The following is a 26,981-nucleotide window of genomic DNA, read 5'->3' as shown; positions in this document are numbered from 1 at the left end:
CGTTCCATGTTATGCCCCACATCTGCAGCGGCCCCACACCAGCCATTTTGCGACTGGCACCCACACCGCTTCTAATTCCAAACCAATTCCAAAAAACCTGCCCCCCTGTGACCAGGAAAGAACCTGGGGTTTTCTTTGGCATCCTCCAGATGCCCTCCTGGTGCCATTTCGCATACCCCTGACAACAAGGAGGGGGCTTTAAACACAAAACGACACGTCCAGGAGCTTTGCACTTCAAGGGTGAGCCTGCTCTGTGCGCCCCCCCCGGCCCCCGGGCTTGCTTGCCAAGTCAGCTCTCGCCCTGCATGCCTTGGGAAGCCACTTGCTCCGGCCCCCGGCTCCTTCCCCAAGCCTTTTTTCAGCCCCCCGACGGCACAGGATCGCGGGCGCGCCCTCCATTCATTCAGCCTGCCGTGCGCGCCGGCGGCCCCTAGTGGCGGACACATCCCTTTGCAGGGAGAGCTCCGACTCCCCCCCCCATCCTTCCGCCCCTCCCCACGCTGCCAAGGACCACGCGGGACTCCTTTTGTGCACGTCCGAAACGTGCTGGGTATTAATAGCATCTGCCTGCTGGGCGGGAGGGGTCGGTGCCTGATAGCAGCAGGCGGGGAGGGCGAAGGGGTGTCGGATGTCAGGAGAAAGGACCAGCTGGGCGGGGAGGGGGGAGATTTGCAAATCCTCCTCCGCCTTCCCCCCCTCGCCCGCCCCGTCCTCTGGACCAACATGCGCTTTAGCCTATATCCCTCCTGACCTGTTGCTGTTGGCAGTTTCGGTGACGGGGCGGTGGGGGCCCGCAGGAGGTAAAGGGAAGCGGATCTTTGTACACCCCCCCCGAGGGGGCGGGGAGGCCCGCAGCAAAAGCTTGCAAAACCCAAACGGGGCCGAGGCGAGCCTAGACGGGCACGCCAGCTCGCTAAACCCAGCCAACCCCCCAAAAAAACTTCCGACGTTGCTGCGGAACCTGCATTTTGCACGCGCACATAAGCAACCTCCTGGATTTCCCCAAAACAAAAACGAAGGGGGTATATATTTAAAAGCGTTCTAATTCCGCGGCTAGATCAGCCGTCGATCCCAGCACTTTCTCACCCAAAGTGGCCAACAAAGGTGCCTTCGAATACCGCCCCCCCTCAAAAATCAAGGCACCGAGGCCTCTTATTCAGACGGGTAGACTGCCCCTGTCCCCGGAGGTCGCACTGAGCCGTCGTGGCTAGTAGCCTCGACCTCTACCGGCGACTGTGTCCCCCTGGCGCGCACGTCTTGAGCCGGTGCCCCAGTTCTGGAAGGGAACCGTGTCCCCATTTCAAACGGGCGCCCTTGGGTGATGGTGGTGTGCGGAAAAGGCGCTCTCCCGGCCGCGGCCGCTCTTTGTTCTGGGTGACCCCGAGTTGTCCTTTCCTCGCTGCTGCTGCTGCTACACGTGTGTGTGTCTGCGCGTGTGTGTCCTTGCGCTGTGCGCCCCGATCTGCTGCTCCCCCCGCAACCCAACCCACCGCATCAGGCAGCGCTTGGTGGAAATAGACGGGGGGGGGGAGAGAAGGGAGGGGGTCAGATTTAAAACACGGAGGACGCTGGAAACTAAGAGAAGGGAGCACGAGAGAGGAAGGGAGACGAACGAGGAGGATTTGGGAATGGACGGGAGGGGGAGAGAACGAGGCCCGGTCTCCGAGAAGACTGCGGGGAGCCCGGACCCGTCGAGGCGGGTTGGGGAGGGGGCCATCGGGCTGCCCTGAACAGCGCCCCAAAAGAGAGAAAGGGGGACGGGACGGCCTCCGGGCGCCCCTCGATCCTTCCTCGCGGGAAATCCGACGGCCCTTCGCTGCAGAAAGTCCGTTTTGCGTAAGGTGGGGAGACGGACGCGCGAAGGAAGCCATCTTGCCTCGCCCTGGGCTCCCTCGGAAGGATCGCGGGGGTCTCCTTTGCTCGCTAGAGGAGTCTCGGGGGGCGCGAGGTGGTGGTCGCTCTTTGGGCTGGTGGGGGTTGGATGAAGGGGCCACCATTAGATGCCTTCCCGGGGTGTGTGCAAAAAGCCAGTGGTTTGTGTGCTGGGAAAAAAGCCAGAGCAGCGCGTCTCCTTTTATTTTCCTGCCCAAGCAAATGCGCCATGGCGAGGTCGCCTTTACGTCTTGAGAATCCTTTATATATATGCGTCTTTTTAGAAACGAAGGAGTCGAGGGGTTGTTCTTGTTCCTTGCAAATTTCCGCAGGTAAGTATGCGTCCGATTTATTGTCTCTTCACCTTCCTCCCTCGCCCCTCCAAATACTGTTCTCTGCACTCCGACCTGTTTTTCCATCCCTCATATTCGTCCCGCCACCCGCACCTCCGATTATACACCACCAACAATGTCTTATTATTTAACAAGCTCTCCTTTGGGTATCGTCCGTGGTGCTAAAACGCCACGTCTAGCTGCAATTTTCACTGTGCACGGACAAACCACCCCGCCTCCCTCGCTGACTCGCATCTTTTTAAATTCTGTGTTGAGGATTGGTTCCATTCTACAGACAAGCAACTGAGGATGACTGACTAGCTTTATGCCAAAGAGGGGGCTTGTGGGCTTGACGGGAGTTTTCCTAAAATTGCCCCCTCCATTTCCCGTCTGTTTCCCTTCCCCAGCATCCCTTCCATGGCAATGTTAATAAAAAATGCGCGTTGCATTAGCTTCCGTGGCCCCACGACTGGTTATTATTTCCATTAATTGATGCCATGACTCTGCAGCTTAACTAGAAGCGAGACCCCGGATCATCTGCCCCGAGGACCTTACAATCTGAACAATCACCATGAAAGAGGAGTGTAAAAAGACGGGCTGACTTTTTTTTGGGGGGGGGGCTGCTTTCAGCGCCTTTGCACCTTTTAGCTTGTGGCGGCTACAAGGTGCAAAGAGGAGCTGTTCAATTTTGGGGTGCCGGCTTTAGATGTGGGGAGCCAGGCGTTGAATCCCTGCCCGGGCAAAGCTGCGCGCTCTCGGCCCCGCCATTTCTGCTGGTTTAACGTGAAGCTGGGAGAAGCGGGCGGGGTAAACGTCGAGCAAAGAGCAGCATTGTTTTCGGGTGGCAAAGCCACGAGGCTTGCTAAGCGCATTGTCGGATGATCGGGTTCCCAAGAGTCCCATTTTTAGCCCGGAATGCGGCATCGTGAGAGCACAGCATAGCGAGCAGGAGAGAAACCATTTTGAAACCAAATGTCCCCTTTTCGTTGTTGTTGCTTAGCGTAGATTTTACATATGGGGGCTTCAAGCGAGGGAGAGAGGAAGCAGGCCGGTTTTCAGTCGGGAAAACAGCCCTTCGGAGACATCCCGGGTCAACACGCAGGGGTGGGTTCAGACGCGCTTAAGAGCAGCGCGCCATGGAAATCCTTTCCAAATAACCAGCGATTGCAGAGGCTCTCCTGCAATTGTGGCTTTTAAAGTCTGGGTTTACCCCCAGAATACTCCAGATCTCCATTTTTTAGGCTGGTCTCGGAAACGTGCTTAGGGAGGAAGCCCCATGGAAGCCGACGATATTTACTTCGGCGTAAGCCCGTTTACCCTTGCGCTGCTTTTATTGGAATGTGTCGCTTTGGAAAGGAAGCGCGCGTGGGAAGCGCTTTAAAATCGAGCTTTTACAAGTTGTTATTTCCACGCAAAAAGAGGATCTATTTGCGCTTCTGGAAAAGACAGAAAGCGGGTCGTCCGTAACAGTCCCCGCTGCGCATTCTTCCAAAGGTTTCAGCTGTCCCCTGTAGCGCGAAGGGGCTGGGTGCGCACATTAAAACCAAATTAATGTCATTTGTTTTCATTCGTGTTCTGCTTCCGTTGCCAAACCAAGCTGGCTTTCAGCACAGAGTGCGCGCACCCCTAAAAGACCCCGGAAAGTGTAGTTTGCGCCGCGCTACAACTCCCAGCGTCCTCGAGATCCCAGGATTCTTCGATGCGGGAGGGGGCGTGCTTTGAGTGTCGGGGGTGCAAACAGCTTGAACGGGAGTTAGCAAGCGGGGAGCTGCCCGCCCCACTTTACCCCTCCTGCTCCCACCGCAACAGCCACCCCAGCGAGGAACCTGGAGTCGCACCCCGGCCCGTGGGGTGGGGCGTGGCGAGGTTATTTTCCAGCAGCGGAGGCTCGGCGGGGCTGCCTTCCGCAAGGAAACAAAAGAGGTACTTATGGCGTAATGGAAAAATACATGGGGGGGTGGAGAGAGGGTTGTACCATCGCGGCTCGACGGGAGGGAGGGAAGGGAGAGGCTGGCCGAGCGCCTGCCGTCCAAGTTTCGAGGGGGAGGCCCGGCAGGGCGCGAGGAATGCGCTCCTTTCTTTCCCTCCTCCCGCAGCTCAGCCCCCTGCAAGCGGCGTTTACAGCTGCGCTGGGAGGCGCGTGCACGAATAAATAGGTTCGGGGGCGGAGGTTGCAGCTGCTTGCTGGGAGCGCGCGCGCGCGTTGGCTTCGTGGAGGAATCCACCCGCCGAAGATGCGCAGAGGGAGATATGGAGTTGGCAATCCCCACCGCACGTTAGGATTTACGGGGTGGGGGCAGCCATGCAAGCACCCCAGAGAGTGGGATCCAGATTTTCGGCCCTGGTTCCTGGTGCAGGCGCTGCTGGGGTGGTTTGGAGCGGCTCCGCTCTCCAATCCTGCCACCTCGGTTGTCCCATCTGTAAAATGGGACCAAAAGAGAAGGCGACTTCACAGAGCTTTGGTGAGGTAGTGGGAGGGGCAGGAAGCCTCCCCCCTTTTTTTAATGGCCACGGGGTGGTAGATAATATCATGAATTATTGGAGGGTGCTGTTGAGAGTCTTTCCTCCACCGGTTATTTCTGCACTGTTGAACGCAAGGGGTACTTCCTGCTGGAGCCTCCTCAAGCTCACAATACCCCCCCCCCCATGAAAAAGAAAGAACCGCAACTGCCAAGAGATAGTTGGCCAACTGTGAACACAACACACGTGGAACCTCTTTGTCCAGAGGCAGTCTGCCAGCTTTGGCAGGAGGTGCCCGGCCAAATTCCCTGCTAGCGCTCTTCCCAGAGGTATCCGTCCGCTGTTGCAAACAGGACATGGGAGCAGGGGGACCCCTGAGCTACGGGGAGGGGGAGAGTGCATTACCCCACACGTGACTATAGGCACTTGTAATGCACACAGATGTTGGCAACAAATGACAGGTGTGGGCGGGAGCACTTTCGGGGAGAGGCGGGGGAGGAAAATTTGGCTGAGACCAGAAGGGATATGGAAATCTGCACGGGTGACTCACCTGCTCAACCTGGAAAATACTACAGCAGCAGGAAGGGGGGAGTGCTTCCCATTGCGCTTGACTGCACTTCAGATTTCCCCTAGCTGGAACCCTTTGCGTTGTGGTGGTGTGTGTGTGTGTGTGTGTGTGTGTGTGTGTGTGTGCATGCTTGCAGGTTTCAGTGCACAAAGCTTTAAAAATAGCCAGAAGCTCACCAAATCGGGATGTTTAACTTTTGCGTTACCTGCTTAGGAAAGAAACTATTATTATTATTATTATTATTATTATTAGATTTATTAGATTTATTATTATTATTAGATTTATTAAATTTATATGCTGCCCTATCCTCGCATGGCGGTATACAGAATAAAATCAAAATATGAAACCACAAAATCCATAATCAAAATAAAAGCAACAGCAACCCAATTACACCTCAATTTTATTTTATTTTAAAGGCATAGGAGTTAGGACTAGATGAATTGGGGGTATTTGGGGGGTTGGGTAAGAAGTACAAAAGAGGGACGCGGATGGTGCTGTGGGTTAAACCACAGAGCCTAGGACTTGCCGATCAGAAGGTTGGCGGTTCGAATCCCCGCCACGGGGTGAGCTACCGTTGCTCGGTCCCTGCTCCTGCCAACCTAGCAGTTCGAAAGCACGTCAAAGTGCAAGTAGATAAATAGGTACTGCTCTGGCGGGAAGGTAAACGGCGTTTCCGTGCACTGCTCTGGTTCGCCAGAAGCGGCTTAGTCATGCTGGCCACATGACCCGGAAGCTGTACACCGGCTCCCTCGGCCAATAAAGCGAGATGAGTGCCGCAACCCCAGAGTCGGTCACGACTGGACCTAATGGTCAGGGGTCCCTTTACCTTTAAGGAGTACAAAACCAGGAAGGGTGTTTTTTAGTCTCTCTCTCTTTCTCCACCCTCTTTTCAAATGATTTGGGGCGGGCAGAGATTGGGAGCAAGGCAAGGGCGGGGAGGGAGAGCGTGGGCCGAAAGTCCCCAGTGGAAACCAGAGGTGGGGGGGGGGAGAGACCAGAGGGTGCCCCCCCCTTATTCCTGGGGAACAGCCCTCGCAGCATCCTTCCTGGGCATCTCCAGGTAGGGCTGCAAATCCACCTCCTGTGGAATCCTGGAGAGCTTCTGCCAGCCAGAGTAGACAAAACTGGGGCCTAGGTGGACCCAGGGGTCGATGTTTCTTAGGGGGCAGAGAAAAGATCCCAGGACAAAAATCATGGGGTAATGTTGGTGGCATCAGCAGAACGACTTCTCTGCTACCCTTCCCTATCTTGCTTCCTCCTTTCTCTTGCCGACTTAAATTTAGATTGTAAGCTCCTCCGGGCGGGGACCTTTCTCTTCCCCTTTTGCTCACAACGCTCCGCAGGCGCCGGAGAGATGAAACCCAGCGTTTCCCCAGATGCCTGGGAGGCAGGGGGAGGCCTTCCGCTTGTGGGGCTGATACAAATATCCTCTCTGTAAGGCGCTCTGGGTTAAGTGGAGACAGAAGGAACCGGCGCCACAAAATGCCAAAAAGACGAAAGGATGCGCTTATTGTGCACTGACGGTGCAAAACAGCCGGGGAAGTCAGATTGGAGTTGGAGGTTCTCTCCCCCCTCTACTGAAGCCTTGCAGGGGCTTCTCCACCCCACCCCCTGTCCTCTTGACAGCTGGAGCCGTGGGGAAAGGTCAGTTTCCCTGACCTCCAGGCCGCAAGCCGATCTTGCAGCAACCCCCCCCCCCCACTGACCGGACAAAATCAGCCACAAGGGACGCTCTGTGACCTGCAGCGTCCGAAGCCTGTGGGAAGGAAGCAGTTTTATGTGGACATAAATGGGCTGCTAAATCAAAGGCCTGCTGCCTCTGCTGCGGGGCGGACTACGTATCCCAGCATGCTGCGCTTCCCCGTGAGTCATATGGGAGACCATTTTGAGATGGGTTTCCATTTCATGCGCTCTGACCATAGCAATTGCCTGTGACAGAAGGCCGGCATGTTTTTGTTTTCTGAGTTCCTGATGCCTTGGTTAGGGAAGCTTTTTAACGTTTAATGTTTGTTTGTTTTTGTTTTAAATTCTTTTATTTATTTTTCATTTTTGTTCATTACATACATCTCAAATTCTCAACGTTTACTATATATTCCTCCCTCCCTCCCCTCCAAGGCTTCCCCCAACTTGCGCTTCTGGTTTGTTTTATATTTTCACCCGCTCTGCTATCTCTCGGCAGAAAAAGTTACTAATAACATAACATCAAACCTTAAAAACATACAAATAAAATTAAATACGTCATCTTATTTCACTGTCTTCCAAACATTTTCTGATGCTGATAATGTGGATGTCTATTTAAATCCTGCCATCAAGTCTATTGCCTTTCTTTTTTTCTTCAAATATAATAGGAATGGTTCCCAATCTTTTTCAAAGTCTCTTTTCTCTTAGTCTTTCTGTCATTTTTGCCAGTTCTGCCTAGTTCATCAACTTCATTTGTCGTTGTTCTTTAGTTGGTATTTCTCCAGTCTTCCAATTTTGTGCAATCAACATTCTTGCTGCTGTAGTGGCACACATAAATAAAGTCCTCATTTCTTTTGGTATGTCTTGACCTAAAATACCTAACAAAAAGGCTTTGGGTTTTTTTTTTTACAAAAGTTATTTTTAACATTTTCTTCAATTCAATTTAACGTTTAATGTTTTATTATGTTTTATATATAGTATATATTTTTATATGTTGGAAGCTGCCCAGAGTGGCTGGGGCAACCCTGTCAGATGCACAAGGTGCAAATAAATTATTATTATTATTATTATTATTATTATTATTAGACAGCTGACACGGTTATCACTGCGGCTTCATGAATTCCTTGGTTGCAGATCTTCATGGCAAACCAGTCTGTGTTTGCTCTCCCTCTTTTTTATCTCAGCTACCTCCCCTTTTAAAATATAATAATTTTCCCCTCTTAAAATATACCCAAGGCTTGGCAGAATTTGGAGTTTACCGGCTTGCCGGTAAGAGGCATCTGACCCGATTGCCCTTCCTGCTGGACCAAAGATGCAATCTGGGCTTTTCGCAGAACGCTCTGTCCCTCTTGGAAAACTTGCCCTCTCATGCCTCAGCCCCCCCAAATCCTGTCCAGCAAATGCTGTCGTTTGACCTGCTTTGTGTCTCCCTTCTCGTGGTTCCCCGCTTGAGGTGAAAGAGGCAGCGTGACCCATTGGAGGAGGGCTGCCCCCCCCCCCAGCTTGCTTGCAGGGGAATGTGGCCTTAGAACTTATTTGTGGCTTTCAAGAATTGTTCTCCAGCTTGGATCCCAAGTCGATGAGCAGCGGCTTTGGAAATATCTGACACACAAACGCAAAACTTGTGTTGGTTTTATCCCATGTCGACTCACCGTTGACTGACTTATGGGTTCTTTAGTTTGGAGAAGGGGCTGAGAAGCCCCCCCCCCCCGCTCCCAGAACTACAAGCCCCAGGATTCCTGGGGAGACGGGAGGCGTGTCCACCCCCTCACAGCGCAGTAACAGAATCACAGAACTGTAGGGTTGGAAGGGACCCTGGGGGTCATCCAGACCAACCCCCTTCAAGGCAGTCCTAAACATCTGCTCCAGTGGTACCGCTTCCTGGGGGAGGGATTACTTGGGGGGCACTAAGAATCAAGAGAGAAGCTGGGGGGCAATAGGTGCAAATGATCCAGACTTTGAAAAATGGGTAGCAATGGATCACGTTCATCAGGTGCACTGAATTGATTGAATTAAATTGTTTTTGTTGGATTTCATACAAGGAAGAACTTCTAAGAGTTGTTTGTCAGTGGACATCCCTCCAAAGGTGCTGGACTCTCCTTCCTTGTAGGTTTCTAATGCAGAGGTTGCCATAAAATCATAGAGGGGACCCCAAAGGCCATCTAGTCCAACCCCCTGCAATGCAGGAATTTCAGCTGAAGCATCCATGACAGATGGCCACCGAACCTCTGCTTAAAAACCACCAAGGAAGGAGAGTCCACAACCTCCCAAGGGAGACTGTTTCACAGCCAAACAGCTCTTCCTTTTCAAAAAGTCCTTCCTGATGTTGAGACGGAATCTCCTTTCTTGTGACTTGAAGTCATGGGTTCGAGTCCTACCCTCCAGAGCAAGAAGACAAGCTTGTTCCCATGGGGCAGCCGACTTCAGATATTTGAAGATGGCTATCATATCATATCATGCAGGGACGCGGGTGGCGCTGTGGGTTAAACCACAGAGCCTAGGGCTTGCCAATCAGAAGGTCGGCGGTTCGAATCCCCGCAACGGGGTGAACTCCTGTTGCTCAGTCCCTGCTCCTGCCAACCTAGCAGTTCGAAAGCACGTCAAAGTGCAAGTAGATAAATAGGTACCGCTCTGGCGGGAAGGTAAACGGCGTTTCCGTGCGCTGCTCTGGTTCGCCAGAAGCGGCTTCATCATGCTGGCCACATGACCTGGAAGCTGTACGCTGGCTCCCTCGGCCAATAAAGCGAGATGAGCGCTGCAACCCCAGAGCCGGCCACAACTGGACCTAATGGTCAGGGGTCCCTTTACCTTTACCTTTATCCTACCTATCATATCTGCCAGGGATTCCTTAGCCGTGATTGCTGCATTTCTGGGGGTTGGACTAGATGGCCCCTGGCGGTCCCAGCCCTAGAATCCTAGATGCTGGAGTACAGAAGCCCTTGGCTGGACCCAGCTTCTTGCGTCAAGAGCTGCTCTGGTGACAGCTGTGCCCAGGCGCTTGAAGACCTGGGGTGTGTGGCATCTGGACGGTTCTTTGTGCGGGGGCCTTTGGCAAAGAGCAGCCTCCGTAATGCACCAAGGCATAAGCTTGCGTCTATTTATACCCTGCAAAGTAATTGCTGGTGCTTTCCAGTCCTTAATCCGCCTTGTGCAACTGGCTTCTTCCCTGCCAAGAGAGAGAGAGAGGCTGCGTGTTCCCCGTCACACACTCTTGTCCTGCGTGTGCAGCCGACGGGGCTTGAGACACGTCGTCCCGGGAGAGATCTCTAGAACCGTCCCATTTATGGCGTGGCTTTGGAGTTAAACCCGGGGCAAGACACGCCCCGACTGGAAATCCAGGGATTCCCCAGAAAGGAGCAGGCCGTTCCTCATTCCTTAAAAGTGGGTCGCTCTGTTCTGCAGGAGTTTCCCACGGATGTCCCTAAAATATCAGAAACTCTGTCTGTGGAAACTCAGAGCTGCCGCAGTTTTGCAGAACGGCATCCCTGAAAAATCATCTGCGTCCCAACAAGCTTTTCCCCTGCCTTGGGTGTTTTATTCTGTATTTATTCCTGGTTTTTGGCACTATTTGTAGTCATTTTTATACACATTGTCTTGATACATATGCCTGCAGAAGGCAATGAATAAAACTAAATGAATAAGCAAGGAGACTCCAACAGATTGGCTACATATGAACAAATTGCACTTCGACGCAAATTGTTGTTGTTTAGTCGTGTCCACCTCTTTGTGACCCCTGGACCAGAGCACGCCAGGCACTCCTGTCTTCCACTGCCTCCCGCAGTTTGGTCAAGCTCATGCTGGTAGCTTCGAGAACACTATCCAACCATCTTGTCCTCTGTCGTCCCCTTCTCATTGCGCCCTCCATCTTTCCCAACATCAGGGTCTTTTCCAGCGAGTCTTCTCTTAGAATCATAGAATCATAGAGTTGGAAGAGACCACAAGGGCCATCGAGTCCAACCCCCTGCCAAGCTCTTCTCCTGAGGTGGCCAAAGTCTTGGAGCCTCAGCTTCAGGATCTGCCCTTCCAGTGAGCACTCAGGGCTGATTTCCTTCAGAATGGAGAGGTTTGATCTTCTTGCAGTCCACGGGACTCTCAAGAGTCTCCTCCAGCACCAGAATTCAAAAGCATCCATTCTTCAGCAATCAGCAGTGGCGTAGCGTGGGGGGTGCCAGGGGTGCCGGCGGCACCGGGCGCAACATTTGGGGGGGGGCGCGTTTGGCCGGCCCTCCTCGAGGAAGCAGGAACCCCACTGTCCTCGGACCTCCTCCGAAGGCTGGCGGTGGGGCGGAGAGACCTTCTCCCCGCGCCAGCCTTCGGATGGCTGTCCTGAAGACTTGTGGTGGGAGCATGGGGGGTGCAGGGGGTAGCGTGGGGGTGCAGGGGGGGCCTGCCGCACTTGGCACAACATCTGTGGGGGGCGCGGAAGAGACTCGAGTGCTAAAATCCACGGGTTAGGGGGCGCAAATTACTTGCCTTGCCCCGGGTGCTGAGAACCCACGCTACGCCACTGGCGATCAGGCTTCTTTATGGTCCAGCTCTCACTTCCATACATCACTACTGGGAAAACCATAGCTTTAACTATACGGACCTTTGTTGGCAAGGTGATGACTCTACTTTTTTGCGTCTCTCGATGCAAATTAAGAATGGATAAATATGAAGAAATCTGGAATGAATATTTAAGCGATAAGGCGGGTATTGGGTGGAGGAGAGAGAGGTGGGAAAATATTGTTGAAACGATGCAGTCATAGGTATATCAGTGCATTTAAAACTGAATTGTCAAATTGTTGTTATTATTGTTTTTGTTGTAGTGTCTTTTGCGGTGGTTGTTTGTATCGGGGGGAAAATGATTAAATAAAATTTAAAAAGCAAGGGGAGTCCAAGCTTGATTCATTCCAAATCATAAAAATTGGAGAGTTGGAAGGGTCTCCCCAAAGCTCATCTAGTCCAGCCCCACTGCAAGGCAGGGGTCGGACACTTCTGACAGTCTGTTGACCTCAGCTGTCATGAGGCTTACCAGAGCTGGGAAGAGAGAGAGGGGGGGTTGCGTGTATAGAGACACAGGTTTAACACAATACGAGGGTCAAGCTTTCAATTTATGTGTCACACTAAGTGCTCTGATTCACCTCCCAGCCGCTATAGGGAAGAACCTGAGAACATAAGAAGAGGCGGCTGGATCAGGCCATCTTGTACGGAATCCTGTTCCCACAATGGCCAACAAGTTGCCCATGTAATAAATGGAAATCTGCCCTTTTTCCCTTATGGGGCATCCAAGAGCTTGCATAGAGTCCTTACATGGGTTCTCCATCGGTAGGAGAAAATAACAGAGGCCAACCAGAGAATATTGAGAAGCAAAGAAGCTCATAAGCCTGATCTTTATTGATCTGTTGCAACAGGGTGCTCCCCTCACACGCAGGAAAGGAGGAGGAACCCAGAACCAAGGTGTGCCCACCCTTATATAGACATTTTAAATTTCCTGCCCTGGAGCTCAAGACCACCCCTCCATACATCATACATACATCACAGAAGGGGTGTAACCCAAGACCACCCCGCAGAAACATAATACTGACATCACAGCAAAGGCGGTCTACAGCAGAAATCTGAGTGCGTCGTTTTAGTGACCTGTTAATGCTCACTTGATTGGATTGCCTGGGGAGCCTGGCCAGTTTTTTGTAATGATAAATACTTAGTTCCTGGGCCAGGTCACAGGCTCACACCCTATTCAAACACATACATACCCTTAAGACAGGATTTGTGAAGGAAAAGACAATAGGGAGGCTTTTCCATTTTCCTTTGACCTTGCAGAGAAAACATTTGGTCAGTTTGTGAGTCAAAAATGGTTTCAGGTCGGTCTTCCTGTGCTGATCTATGTACATGCTTGGTTGGTACATTTATGAACGTTTATTATATGAATCGGTGAAGGGGCAACATAGACCCAGCGCCCCGGGAAGCTTGCTCAGATTCTGAAGGCAGTGCGAGAGTGAGCCAGTTAGAACTGCAACAGAAAATTGCAGCGCAGAGCCAGACATCTTTCTGTAGGCTCCGTTCCTTTTTCCCACCCCTCTCTCTGCCCCAGCATCCTGGGGCCATGGGGCATACCTTCTTTTGCACTTCTGCAAACCTCTGGGTTTCGGGGTTGGGCTAGATGACCCGTTGTGCCCCTTCCAACTCTACAATTCTGTAGTTGTACGATTGCCCTCTGCGTAGTGAGTGCTGCTGTTTTGTGCCCAAAAGCAGCATGTGGAAGAAGCCAAGTTTGAGCCTCAGCCTTTCCAGGTCAGGCTGAAATCCAGCCTGAAACCCCAGGGATAACTGAACTAATTTAGCATTGCATTCATACTGCAATTTGCATGCAGGAGGTTTCAGGTTCAATTCCCAGCCTTTCTACCCTAGAACGCTGCTTCCAGCCAGTGTAGGCTCTATGGGCCAGTGGGTCTTCCCACCCATATTCCCCTCCCCACCTGCTTGGCATTGTACCCTGCAGGCGATGGTGAAACTTGGCCGCCTGATCATTGGGTGCTCTCTCCAAAAAAGAGGGGCAGGGAAGGGGTTTTCCCAAGCAGGAACCGGCCAAGGATTGCCATAAAAGGTCCTGGTAGAGGCAAAGGGGCGGAGACAAGGACGGCAGTGGGCGGGGCCTGGAGGGGAGTCCCTAAAACAGGCAGGCCTTCAAAGGAGCAAAGGGGGAGAGACCTCTTGTGTGCAAGGAGGGAAGAGAGGGGCAGAGAGGGAGGGGCCTCCTTCCAGGACCACCGAAGCAGCATTCCCCAACCCGGCGCCCCCAAAAGTTTTGCACTGTGGTTTCCATTTACAACTTTTATCACCGACCACAGTGTGTTTTTGCAGACCTCCAGTGACTCAACGTGCGATTCTTCTTCTGCCTGACCCAGACATCTTTCCTTTTCCAAAACCGATTATTTGCATTGTCGATACCGATGGCTTTTGATCTGATGTAAATCCCGACCCACGGCTCCCTATTTATTTCCTAACACCGAGGGTGAAGAAGAATGATGTAAACAACCTCTGAACACTGCTGTGGTTACAGTTATGGTTTTATATTTTCCTTGGCTTGGCCGTCTTATTGGCTTCCCACTCTGGGATGCTCAAAAAGTAATAAATGAGCATATGTTAAAATGCGTTGGGTTGTTGTTTTTTGTTTTAAACAAACCCTTTTGCATAAATTCCAAACTCTGTGTGGGAACAGGCTACATGCACTCCTTGGAGGGAGGGTTAGAGGGGAGAGCACTCTGCATATGCTCAGAGGCGCTGTTAAATGCCTTGCTTCACAACATGCTCCGTTTGCAGTGTTCAAACCTTGAAGCAAAGAGTCTTTGCAGCAGCTCCCCCCCTCCCTCCACTTCTCCTCCCATGGAGAGCAGCCCCCCTTGGGGGGGGGAAGGGGGGATCAGTGCTGGGGGGCTGTCCCCTCGCTCCTTTGTGCAGCCCCCAGAGAGCTCCGGCTGGAAAACAAAAGGTGCTTTTGTGGGGCGTTTTACGGCCCAGCTGGTGACATTTTACCACCTCGGCTTTCACCCCAGATTCAAAGGACACAGATGCACTTTAAATCTGGAGGAGGGATGGGGGGGGGGCAAAGCCATTTAGCAGGAAGGCCCAGGGGTCTTTGTTGGCTGCCGTAAATCTAGCCCCTTTGCCCGGGTCCCCTTCCTTCTCCACCTCTAGGGTATCTTGGTGCCTGCCCCCCCTCCTCCATATCCGACCCCCCCCCAAAAAAAATGCCTCTTTCCAGATTATTGGTTTCTTCAGCTGCCAACTAGATGCCACAACAAAGCCGCTTCTCTTATTTATGTTTCTCCAAGGAGCCGGTCGTCTTTCGCATTCAGAACCACGTCCAGATTTTCGGGGTGTCCTGGTTTTTTACTTTTTGAAAGATGGCAACCCTAGGTTCGGATAATAAAGGGTGCTTTTGCCCAAGGTCACCCAGTGGGCATAATTCCTCCCCAAATTGGGCATCAGGAAGATCTGCCTCTCCAGTACAAACCCAACACATGTGTCCATGTTCAAAAGCAGTGTAGTCATGCAACCTTTATGCACCACCTCCGGCCAGAGAGGTTTGCCACTTTCCACACGCTCATATCATTGCTTCTTGGCGCCTGTCTAAACGGCACTTTCCTGAAAAAGGAACACCTTGGGACATGCACCCTCTGCATATGCTCAGAAACTCCAGCGTCCCTTGTTTTGTCAGACGAAAAGCTGGCAGCTCTGCGGGGTTCTTCCTGCGCATAAAGAAACATGTAGCATTTACTCAGGCGTTGTGGGAGGTCTGGCTGCCATTCCCCAAAGAACCACATCTATTGTGTGGTCATCGCTGTGTTCCATCGCTGTGAAAATATGTCTCTGCACCCCATAATCTCCCAGACATGGGCCATGAGATGGAGCAACCTATTGGTTAGCGCTTGTGACGTCCTTCGTGATAAACCAACCCCCCAATGCCTGTTGTTGTTTTTTAATATACTTTTGAAAAAAAGTTTATAAATAATTTTTTAAAAAATATCATTTACCACTCCAGCACAGATGCTAGCTAGAATATTACTCACTTTAAAGAAGACTTGGAAGCTCACATCTGTCTGTAAACACACGTTGGTCCCCAAGCCAAACCATGACTCACGGCGCAGAGGCGACATTCGAACCCAGCTCTCCCGCATAGATCAAAGCCTATCCTTTTATCCAGTAGATCAAAAGCTGGTCACATCCCATCTTCGGGATGCAAATGATTCATCTCTCTTCCCCTGGAGACCTGGGCGTGATGGCACTGGGCGCCCCCTGGTGGCCGTGGGTGGTGGCGCCCGTCTGCTGAAGCATCCTGCTCTAACCGAAGGCTTGCGCCGTTGGCTTGCGATGAATGGAGCGGGAGCGCCATCTGCTGGTCAATGTGGAAATCACACGGGCTGCCTTTCCCCAGCTCTCGCGCAACCAGTGAGGTTTGGTGTTGGGTTTTTTTTTTTTTTGGCAAGGAGAAATGAGCTTTTCGTGTCGTTTTGGTGCCTCTGAATGGGAAGAGAGCGATTGCTAATCCCCACTCTGGGAACTGTTGCTCTGTGAGGGGAATAGGGGGTCTCTGAACTCAGCACCCTTAGCAAACTAGAGTTCCCGGGGTGGTAGGGGGAAGCTGCGACTATTCAAAGGAGCCCGATGCCCCGCTTGAAATGTATAGTGCACTCCTGTCTGGCTACGATCCTAAGCACACTTCCTCGAGAGGCAGTGTGGCGCAGTGGTTAGAGTGTCGGACTAGGACCTGGGTTCAAATCCCCACTCAGCCACATGAAACTCACTGGGTGACCTTGGGTGGGGAATCATGTAAGTTGACTCAAGCTCCTTGGAGAAAGAGGTGGAATATAAATGAACCCCCAAAATTGGAATCCCCTCCAGACAGATGCCAAAGTGTTGCATTTGTTTTGCACACACACACACACACCCGGCTGAGTAACTGATATACCATGAATAACCATAGTTTAGAGGTCCCAGGCCCATAGGAAGTCAGACTATCCTCCACCAGGGCCAGGGCCTTCTCAGTGATGGCTCCGACCTGGTGGAATGCTCTGTCCCATGAGACCAGGGCCCTGCAGGATTTAACCTCCTTCCGTCAGGCCTGTAAGACAGAGCTATTCCGCCTGGCCTTTAATTTGAATTCAGCCTGATCTTTTATCTCCTCTTCCTCCTCCTCCCCTTTTATGAAGATCACCCGCTCTGAGACCCCACAGCTCATTCTCCCCTGGCCTCCTCGCTGGCCCAAGTAGGACCAATTCAGCCAGCTAGCCCTGGGGATTATCTAATGCTTATTTCCCCTAAATTGATTTTTGATTTTTATTGTTATTTATGTTTTTATACGGTATTCTATGCTGTTTTTACAATTAAGTGTTTTAAATTTGTTGTTAGCCGCCCTGAGCCCGGTTTTTGAACCGGGAAGGGCAGGGTATAAATAAAATATTATTATTATTATTATTATTATTATTATTATTATTATTATCATACCAGGGGCCCCAGATATCCCCCCTCAAACCCAACATTGGTCAAATTCCGGGGTTTGTATTAATAAGGCTGATCTTAGTGCTTAAACTAAGCCATAGACTAGCAGTGAAAGGAGCTGAAACAAACTGGAGGAGTCCTAATGGTTCAGCCTAAATGCCGATCACCCATCACCAGTGGCGTAGCGTGGGGGGTGCAGGGGGGGCCGGCCGCACCAGGCGCAACATCTGGGGGTTAGGGTTAGGGGGCGCAAATCCACGGGTTAGGGGGCGCAAATTACTTGCCTTGCCCCGGGTGCTGACAACCCACGCTACGCCACTGCCCATCACCATGTCTTATTTTCCCCATTTCACAGATCAGGGATCCCAGGCTGAGCGAGACTCGCCGGAGGCCCAACTCTGCAAGATGACTGATCCACTTCTTCTACCAAACAGCAAATCCACCAAGTGCATTTGCTCGAATGAATCTAAGCCAATTTCACTATCACAGCTGCTCATGAAAAACCCTTAAAATTGGTGCTGGCAGCTGGTTGCCCGGGTCCTCTCTCTGTGTGTGTGTCTAGTGATCTCTAGATAAGGTGGGCATTGCCAAAAAATGAATAAAAGCATGATTTTTTTTAAAAAAAAATTTAAAAATGCGCACAAATTTTGAACAGGTTATGTGCATATCTAAGTAAAAGTTGGAGATGGTGGTTCATATGCACAGATTCAAATTCAGAAATAATAGTTATAATTCAAATAGATGGGGCACAATTGTGGTGAAGGCACAAATGTAGCTTGCTTGTCTGGCTAGGAGCCAGTGGCGTAACGTGGGGGGTGCAGGGGGGGCCGGCCGCACCGGGCGCAACATCTGGGGGTTAGGGTTAGGGGGCGCAAATCCACGGGTTAGGGGGCGCAAATTACTTGCCTTGCCCCGGATGCTGACAACCCACGCTATGCCACTGCTAGGAGCAGCCTGTTGACAGCCACTAACTGTTCAGGGCAACTGGTCAGCCAAGATCAGAGTTTCATGGTTGATATTTAAAGTTTAGTCAGTGGAGCGGGAGACTCAGGGCTGTGGGTTCGAGACCAACCTTGGGCAAAAGATTCCCGCATTGCAGGGGGTTCTGTTGGGTCTCTTCCAACTTGACAATTCTATGATTCTAAGTAACCAACGCAGGATGCGGGTGGTGCTGTGGGTTCATAGAATCCTAGAGTTGGAAGAGACCACAAGGGCCATCGAGTCCAACCCCCTGCCAAGCAGGAAACACCATCAGAGCACTCCTGACATATGGTTGTCAAGCCTCTGCTTAAAGACCTCCAAAGTAGGAGACTCCACCACACTCCTTGGCAGCAAATTCCACTGTCGAACAGCTCTTACTGTCAGGAAGTTCTTCCTAATGTTTAGGTGGAATCTTCTTTCTTGTAGTTTGGATCCATTGCTCCGTGTCCGCTTCTCTGGAGCAGCAGAAAACAACCTTTCTCCCTCCTCTATGTGACATCCTTTTATATAGTTGAACATGGCTATCATATCACCCCTTAACCTCCTCTTCTCCAGGCTAAACATGCCCAGCTCCCTTAGCCGTTCCTCATAAGGCATTGTTTCCAGGCCTTTGACCATTTTGGTTGCCCTCCTCTGGACACGTTCCAGTTTGTCAGTGTCCTTCTTGAATTGTGGTGCCCAGAACTGGACACAGTACTCCAGGTGAGGTCTGACCAGAGCAGAATACAGTGGTACTATTACTTCCCTTGATCTAGATGCTATACTCCTATTGATGCAGCCCAGAATTGCATTGGCTTTTTTAGCTGCTGCGTCACACTGTTGGCTCATGCCAAGTTTGTGGTCAACCAAGACTCCTAGATCCTTTTCACATATACTGCTCTCAAGCCAGGTGTCCCCCATCTTGTATTTGTGCCTCTCATTTTTTTTGCCCAAGTGAAATACTTTACATTTCTCCCTCTTAAAATTCATCTTGTTTGTTTTGGCCCAGTTCTCTAATCTGTCAAGGTCGTTTTGAAGTGTGATCCTGTCCTCTGGGGTGTTAGCCACTTCTCCCAGTTTGGTGTCATCTGCAAATTTGATCAGGATGCCCTTGAGTCCATCATCCAAGTCGTTGATAAAGATGTTGAATAAGACCGGGCCCAAGACAGAACCCTGTGGCACCCCACTAGTCACTCTTCTCCAGGATGAAGAGGAACCATTGATGAGCACCCTTTGGGTTCGGTCAGCCAGCCAGTTACAAATCCACTGAGTGGTAAACAGAACTGTTAGATTCCAAAATCAAGAATTTGTCAAAAATGTATAACTTGCTGTTGCAATGGAATTCACAGGATGAAACGGTGAAATCAGCTATGATTAAATGGGCACAAGATGTCGGACATAATATAATGATGGCTGACTGGGAATAGTTATGGACCACAGGTATGAAATTTACGGCATGTAATGCCCTAAGAGAAAACTTAATGAAAATGATTTATAGGTGCTACATGACCCCAGTCAAGCTTGCAAAAATTTACCATTTGCCCGAAAATAAATGTTGGAAATGTAATGAGACTGAAGGTACATTCTTTCACCTTTGGTGGACATGCCCAAGGATTAAGACATTCTGGGAGATGATTTATAATGAAATGAAAAAGGTATTTAAATATACCTTTCTGAAGAAACCAGAGGCCTTTCTCCTGGGCATGGTTGGCCAATTGGTGCCAAAGAAGGATAGAACTTTTTTTATGTATGCTACAACAGCAGCAACAATACTCATCGCAAAGTATTGGAAGACACAAGATTTACCCACCCGGGAAGAATGGCAGATGAAGTTGATGGACTACATGGAATTGGCGGAAATGACTGGCAGAATCCGAGACCATGGAGAAGAGTCGGTGGAAGAAGATTGGAAAAAGTTTAAAGACTATTTACAGAAATATTGTAAAATTACTGAATGTTAGAAAAATGTTGAAATGAAGTTATATGGCTTCAGTAGAAATGTTATAAGGAATTAAGTATAAATAGATTAATAGAGAATTAAAGGGAAAAATAAGGTTAAAATGTGTTAAGATAATTATAGGATGGAAAGCAGAGGAAGATGGAAAGGAATTGCTGAAACAACTAAATAGAAGTGGAATAGAAAAAGGGAGGTGTGAGGAGGTCATGGAAATAAGTGAATGAAAGATTGAAATTATTTGATGTGTTTTAAATTGTTTTTGTTTTGTTTTCTTAGTTTAAATTGTTTTTGTTTTGTTTTCTTAGTTTAAATTGTTTTTGTTAGTTAAGTGTTAGGTATTGTTTTTGTATTGTATTGTATTGTTTATTTTCTTTTTCTATGTATGTTTAAATTGTTGGAAAGTAATAAATATCTTTTTTTAAAAAAAATATCCACTGAGTGGTAGCATAGTCAAGACCGCATTTTACCAGCTTCTTTACAAGAATATCATGGGGCACCTTGTCAAATGCCTTGCTGAAATCAAGGTAGGCTACATCCACTGCGTTCCCTTCATCTACCAGGCTTGTAATTCTGTCAAAAACGAGATCAGGTTAGTCTGACATGACTTATTTTTCAGAAATCCATGCTGACTATTGGTGATCACAGCATTCCTTTCTAGGTGCTCACAGACTGTTTGCTTAATGATCTGCTCCAGAATCTTCCCTGCTATTGATGTCAGACTGACAGGGTTAAACCACAGAGCCTAGGACTTGGCGCTCAGAAGGTCAACGGTTCGAATCCCCGCGATGGGGTGAGCTCCCGTTGCTCGGTCCCTGCTCCTGCCAACCTAGCAGTTCGAAAGCACGTCAAAGTGCAAGTAGATAAATAGGTACCGCTCTGGCGGGAAGGTAAATGGCGTTTCCGTGCGCTGCTCTGGTTCGCCAGAAGCGGCTTAGTCCTGCTGGCCACATGACCCGGAAGCTGTACGCCGGCTCCCTCGGCCAGTAAAGCGAGATGAGCGCCGCAACCCCAGAGTCGGCCGCAACTGGACCTAATGGTCAGGGGTCCCTTTACCTTTTAAGTATTCAAACCACCTGGTTTAGACTGAAGCCAGATCTTCTGAGGAGACCCGGCTGATCGTTCCTACAGCCAACAGATCGTCCCTTGGGTGGCTTCCAGATTACCTGTTTGTGGACCATTGCTCCTGCTTTGTTTGTGGGGAGTTTAGATAAGGTTGCATCAAAGCTAAAGTCAAATGAATGAATATGTTATCCAAGCTTTCCAGCAAACTGACTCTTCATTTGCTCACTGAGTTTTATTTATGATATCTAGAGCCCGATTCCAGCAATTCCCCATTTTCCCCTCTGCTTTTCAGACCAGTCCTGCCAAGACGCTCATGACTACTGATGGACCAATGCTCTCAGTATCAGGGACTTCATGTGTTTGATGGACAGGAGGAGGATTTTACACCATATCTACAAGATCAAGGGTCCAGATCAAGGGAAGTCATATTCTGCTCTATTCTGCCTTGGTCTGACCCCGCTTGGAGTCCCGAGTCCAGTTCTGGGCACCCCAGCGGAAGAAGGAGATGGACAAGGCGCAGATGGACAAGCAGAGGAGGGCAGCCAAGATGATGAAGGGTCTGGAAACCAAGCCTGATGAGGAACAGTTGAAGGAGTTGGGTATATTTAGCCTGGAGAAGAGGAGACTGAGAGGAGATATTATAAAAGGTAAAGGTAAAATACCCTGACCGTTAAGTCCAGTTGCAGATAACTCTGGGGTTGCGGCGCTCATCTCGCTTTATTGGCCGAGGGAGCCGGCGTACAGCTTCCGGGTCATGTGGCCAGCAGGACTAAGCCACTTCTGGTGAACCAGAGCAGCGCACGGAAACACCGTTTACCTTCCCGCCGGAGTGGTACCTATTTATCTACTTGCACTTTGACGTGCTTTTGAACTGATAGGTTGTCAGGAGCAGGGACCGAGCAACTGGAGCTCACCCCGTCGCGGGGATTCGAACCGCCGACCTTCTGATCGGCAAGCCCTAGCCTCTGTGGTTTAACCCACAGCGCCATCCGCATCCCTAGGAGATATGCTAGTCATCTTCAAATATCTCAAGGGCTGTCACACAGATGATGAAGCAAGCTTGTTTTCTCTCTGGAGGGTAGGACTCGAACCCAGGGCTTCAAGTTACAAGAAAGGAGATTCTGACTAGACATGTGTCAGAGATTTTTGTAGCTGTAACCGCATTGAGGGGGTTGAACTAGATGACCCTCCAATTCTACAATTCTGAGAAGCAGAAGAACAGGCTACTGTCATTCTCTGCACTAGGCAGCATGCAGACAAGTGTCCTACTTTACAGAGCACAGTCCTCTGTTTCAAGGTGTCCTCGATTAGATGGGGTTGTGTGGTCCCAATTCAGCTTAAATTAAAAAATTATCATCGTTAAGGAGTCCTAAGTAGGGGAACCTTGTCATTGCCCACCCATCATGAAACAGACCTAGCAGTCACACACAGATCACCTGGTCTTCCCCACAATGCCTTGCGTTTCCATTTAAATCACAGCAATTCTTTCCACCCATATAAATTAGCATATGCCGATTTAATACAAATCTGAACCAGTTTTGGTCGGTGTTCCCCTGAAGTTTCTTGTTTTCCCTGCTTTGGGTTAATCGCTCCCAGATTCCACGCAGATCCAGCCAAGTCCAGCGCCACCTAGTGACTCAAGCGCGGAATGACACTTATCCACCCATTGCCGGCGGTTGCTTAGCAACCGGGTGCCCTCCTGCAGATGCTTTGGACTACAACTCCCATTAGCCCCAGCCAAGCTTGACCCGGGGGCCTTGCTTCTGAAGGCAGATTTAAATCTAACGAATTCACAGGCTGGGGAGCAATATTTGGGGGGGGGTGTGATGAAAGGAAACCATTTTTTTTCTTCTGAGGGCCACACACAGGGTGTATAGAGCAGAGCTGGTGAGGGTTTTCGCCTGGTGAGAGTCGGGAGGGCCAGGTTGAGAGGCCTGGAGGGCCGCATTTGTCTCTTGGGGCCGAGATGCCCCTTGCATTCCCCTTGCAGGAAAACTGTCAGGGCTGCCGGCCGCCAGTGAGTGGGGCTGCAGCCTGCGATGGGCGGACCCAGAGCCAAAGGTGGGTGCAAGCACCCCTCTTCCTCGTTTGTGACACCCCATTTCTCTCTCTCTCTCTCTCTCTGTCAGCCCTCCCCACCTCTCCCCCCTTGTTTGACAGGAAAGCGGCCATCTCTCTTGCCAAAACTCTGAGCTTAGGGCCACATTTCCCCATTCCTCTTTCCATCGCTCCCTCGCATGACGTTTGCCCAAGCGCCACAGATTAGCCGCCTCTGTTTTGGACGAGAGTCCTTCACCTTTGGGCCCCCAGACATTGGCAGACTGTTGTTGTTTAGTTGTTTAGTCGTGTCCGACTCTTTGCGACCCCCTGGACCAGAGCATGCCAGGCACTCCTGTCTTCCACTGCCTCCTGCAGTTTGGTCAAACTCATGCTGGTAGCTTCGAGAACACTGTCCCACCATCTCGTCCTCTGTCGTCCCCTTCTCCTTGTGCCCTCCATCTTTCCCAGCATCAGGGTCTTTTCCAGGGAGTCTTCTCTTCTCAGGAGGTGGCCAAAGTCTTGGAGCCTCAGCTTCACGATCTGTCCTTCCAGTGAGCACTCAGGGCTGATTTCCTTCAGAACGGATCGGTTTGATCTTCTTGCAGTTCATGGGACTCTCAAGAGTCTCCTCCAGCACCATAATTCAAAAGCATCCATTCTTCGGCGATCAGCCTTCTTTATGGTCCAGCTCTCACTTCCATACATCACTACTGGGGAAACCATAGCTTTAACTATACGGACCTTTGTCGGCAAGGTGATGTCTCTGCTTTTTAAGATGCTGTATAGGTTTGTCATTGCTTTTTTCCCAAGAAGCCAGTGGCAGACTACAACTCCCATTGTCCCCTTCCGGCGTAGCCAAAAGTCAAGGGTGATGGGAGTTGTAGTCTGCCAGTGTCTGGGCACTCAAGGCTGCTTTGGACTGTACAGGCATTCTCACAAATGCATAATGCATCTGGGTGCGAATGCCAACAGGATATCATGTTACTATTTTACTGTCTCCAACAAGGTTGGTTCGGTATTCTGCTCAGTTCCAAATTATGAATATTTAGATCTCAACAGGCCAAAGAGCACAGACCTTCGCTTTCCATCTCATGGAGAAACACTACATTGCCCAGTAGTCATTGGCCATTGTTTAGTGGGAGAGCAACTGCCTTGCAGCTGGAATGTCCTGGGTTCAAATCCTGATAGCAGGTAGGGCTGGAAGAGCTTCCTTTTCAGAAATGCTTCTAGTAGGTTTCCGAGCACAATTCAAAGTGACCTTTAAAGCCCTAAATGGCCTCAGTCCAGTATATCTGAAGGAGCGTCTCCACCCCCATCGTTCTACCCGGACACTGAGGTCCAACGCCGAGAGCCTTCTGGCGGTTCCTTCACTACAAGAAGCCAAATTACAGGGAACCAGGCAAAGGGCCTTCTCGGTGGTGGCACCCGCCCTAGCCAGAGTGGCTAGGGAAGCCCAGCCAGATGGGTGGGGTAAAAATTATTATTATTATTATTATTATTATTATTATTATTATCCTTGCAGACAACACTGAGGTAGATGTTGCAATGGTCTGACTCAGCAGAAGGCAGCTTTCTGTGTTCTGGAAAATTCTTGACACAGCTGACCCTGGGCATGCTTGCACTGTTGTGGTTGGCACCCGTCTGTCTCAAAAGACAATGGAGTTTGCCTCCGAGGGTGAAGTCAAGCTGCTGTGTTAGTAGCCCCAAAGTGAGCTCCCTGGGGTGCAAGCCTGGGCAGTGCGTCTGGAGATCCTGGGCGGCCCAGACGGCAAGACAACCCCCCCCCTGGCCTCCCTGATGTGGTCCAAAGGAAAGCAGAACAAGACATTTGGCACCCGCTTGGCTGCAGGTGTTGCCAGAAGGAGGCGCCCAAGGCAGCATCCAACCACCTTAGGGACTCCGCTCTGGATTTGTGTAGGATTAACTCCCCTGCCTTTTCTTTCCTTGAATATATCTGACAACTGGGCTGTGGGTTAAACCACAGAGCCTAGGGCTTGCTGATCAGAAGGTCGGCGGTTTGAATCCCCGCGATGGGGTGAACTCCCGTCGCTCAGTCCCAGCTCCTGCCAACCTAGCAGTTCAAAAGCACATCAAAGTGCAAGTAGATAAATAGGTACCACTCCAGCAGGAAGGTAAACGGCATTTCCATGCGCTGCTCTGGTTCGCCAGAAGTGGCTTAGTCATGCTGGCCACATGACCCGGAAGCTGTACGCCGGCTCCCTTGGCCAATAAAGCGAGATGAGCGCCGCAACCCCAGAGTCGGCCACGACTGGACCTAACGGTCAGGGGTCCCTTTACCTTTACCTTAACTCCCCGGCCTTTTCTTTCCTTGAATATATCCAATAACTGGGAAACACTGGCCTGCGAGCGTTCCAATTGGAGAACAGCCTTTTCCAAAGCAGTCATGGGTTTTGAAGACACTCGAACTCAGGATGCAAGGGAGAAACATGCCAAGAGGAAGGCACGCTTGGCAAATCCACACTGTGATCAACTCCCGCCCGGAAACCAATGTCCCCACTTTGGAAGGAGGTGTGGATCCAGAACTGGCCTCCACGGTCACTTACGGACTCACAGCTAAAACCCTGTTTTGGAAGATCTTACTTGGCTATGAGTGATTGCCAAAGGAGAAGAAGAAGATATCCTGCAAAGGATCAGAGCTTTAGGACCAGAGATTCCTACGGGGACTGGAAGGTGTTTAAAGGATACTTGCAAAACCATATTGAAAAATCAGAACTCCTATTAGAATAAACAAGTTCTGTTTTAAATACTGGAATACTAAATAAGATGGATAACAATGTGTAATAGAAAAAGAAGCATGAAATTAGCATGAATTGTGTGAAAGAAAGTAATAGAAGTGGAAAGAAATTGCAGTTGAGTAGACTGGAAGTCTAACACAAAGGTGAGGTGAGGGGTGGTGGATGGTGATGGGAAAAGGAATTATCTGTGGGATTGCTTCTAAATGCGAACAGGGCTCCATAACGGATCCCGTTCACATCTAGAGGTACCACTGTATTATTAAATCTTACTCTGATCACTGGGTTCATAAGCAACGGCAGCCTTCAGATAAATGACAATTTTGCTTAACTCCCTGGCACCTGCATGGGGAACGAAAAAGGCTTTCGTTTTGTACCTAAGCCCCCCGCAAAAGCTCAATGGGCTGCAGAGGTTCCCCTCCCAGGCTGCCAGCTGTTTTCCCCAGTTTGCATGCATGCTCCATCCAGTGGGGTAGTGTGGGTTGTCAGCACCCGGGGCAAGGCAAGTAATTTGTGCCCCCTAACCCGTGGATTTGCGCCCCCTAACCCCCAGATGTTGCGCCCGGTGCGGCCGCCCCCCCTGCATCCCCCACGCTACGCCACTGGCTCCATCTACTCCTTTGCAGAACTGGATTCCCTGATTCCCTCTCCTCTCCTGGCTGATTTAAACCAGCCTTGATGTCATTCCTTGTTTGCAGCTCAGGCCTTAAAACTCAGGGGGAGGCAGAGGTGACAGAGCCCCCCTCCCCTATCCACTTTCCTGGAGGCTCTCTGAAAGGACGGCATGCGCAGCCAATGGAAAGCCCAGCTGTGTGAGCATGATGTCACCAGGACAGGCTCCCATTGGGCAAGGTCGGGCTATTTAACCTAGCAACAGCCACCAAGGCCGCCTCGCCCCCATTAACCCCCTGCAAGCCAGCTCTGCTCTCTCTCTCTCTCTCTCTCCCCCCCCAGCTGTTAATCACTTTGGTGGGGAGCTGTGCAGCCGCAGAGTGCGCTTCCTTCTCCCTGCTCACAAAGGAGGGAGCTGGCAGGTGAAAAGGAGGCCTGTCAGCCGCGGAAACCGCAGCCCTTTTGTTGCCCGGCCTCAGTTCCTCCTGCCTTGCCCCCCCCCCGGGTGTGCACAGATGGCACCATTGTTGCCTGAACAAAGCCGGAGGGGAGCGGAGTGCCATGGGTTGGCAGGACGGCCGAGGACGGCAGCTGGCGGGCAAGCGCCAGGCCTAGCTTGGCTCAAGCTGTCGCGGTGGAAGCTCGCCAGCGAGTGGCAATAAATAACAAGTGGGAGCGGCACGCGAGGACCCCCTCTGCACCGT

The 26,981-nt window shown here is 50.7% G+C and overlaps 2 long non-coding RNA genes across 2 annotated transcripts; one reads left to right on the top strand and one right to left on the bottom strand.

Moving 5' to 3' along the window:
• On the top strand, window positions 1-21,776 carry LOC309533386. Its single transcript, XR_014220197.1, has 3 exons — window positions 1-2,204; window positions 17,249-17,470; window positions 21,165-21,776. It is a non-coding gene; the product is annotated as an uncharacterized lncRNA (long non-coding RNA).
• Window positions 15,040-16,270, bottom strand: LOC309533362. Its single transcript, XR_014220168.1, has 2 exons — window positions 15,465-16,270; window positions 15,040-15,143 (listed from the first exon to the last, which is right to left on the bottom strand). It is a non-coding gene; the product is annotated as an uncharacterized lncRNA (long non-coding RNA).
• Window positions 21,777-26,981: the final 5,205 nt, after the last annotated feature.

The sequence above is a fragment of the Podarcis vaucheri genome, assembly GCF_965113315.1.
Source record: "Podarcis vaucheri genome assembly, chromosome: 5".
NCBI classification, from domain to species: Eukaryota; Metazoa; Chordata; class Lepidosauria; order Squamata; family Lacertidae; genus Podarcis; species Podarcis vaucheri.
The sequence above is the reverse complement of the archived record's forward strand: the minus strand, read 5'-3'. Positions and strand labels throughout refer to the sequence as shown.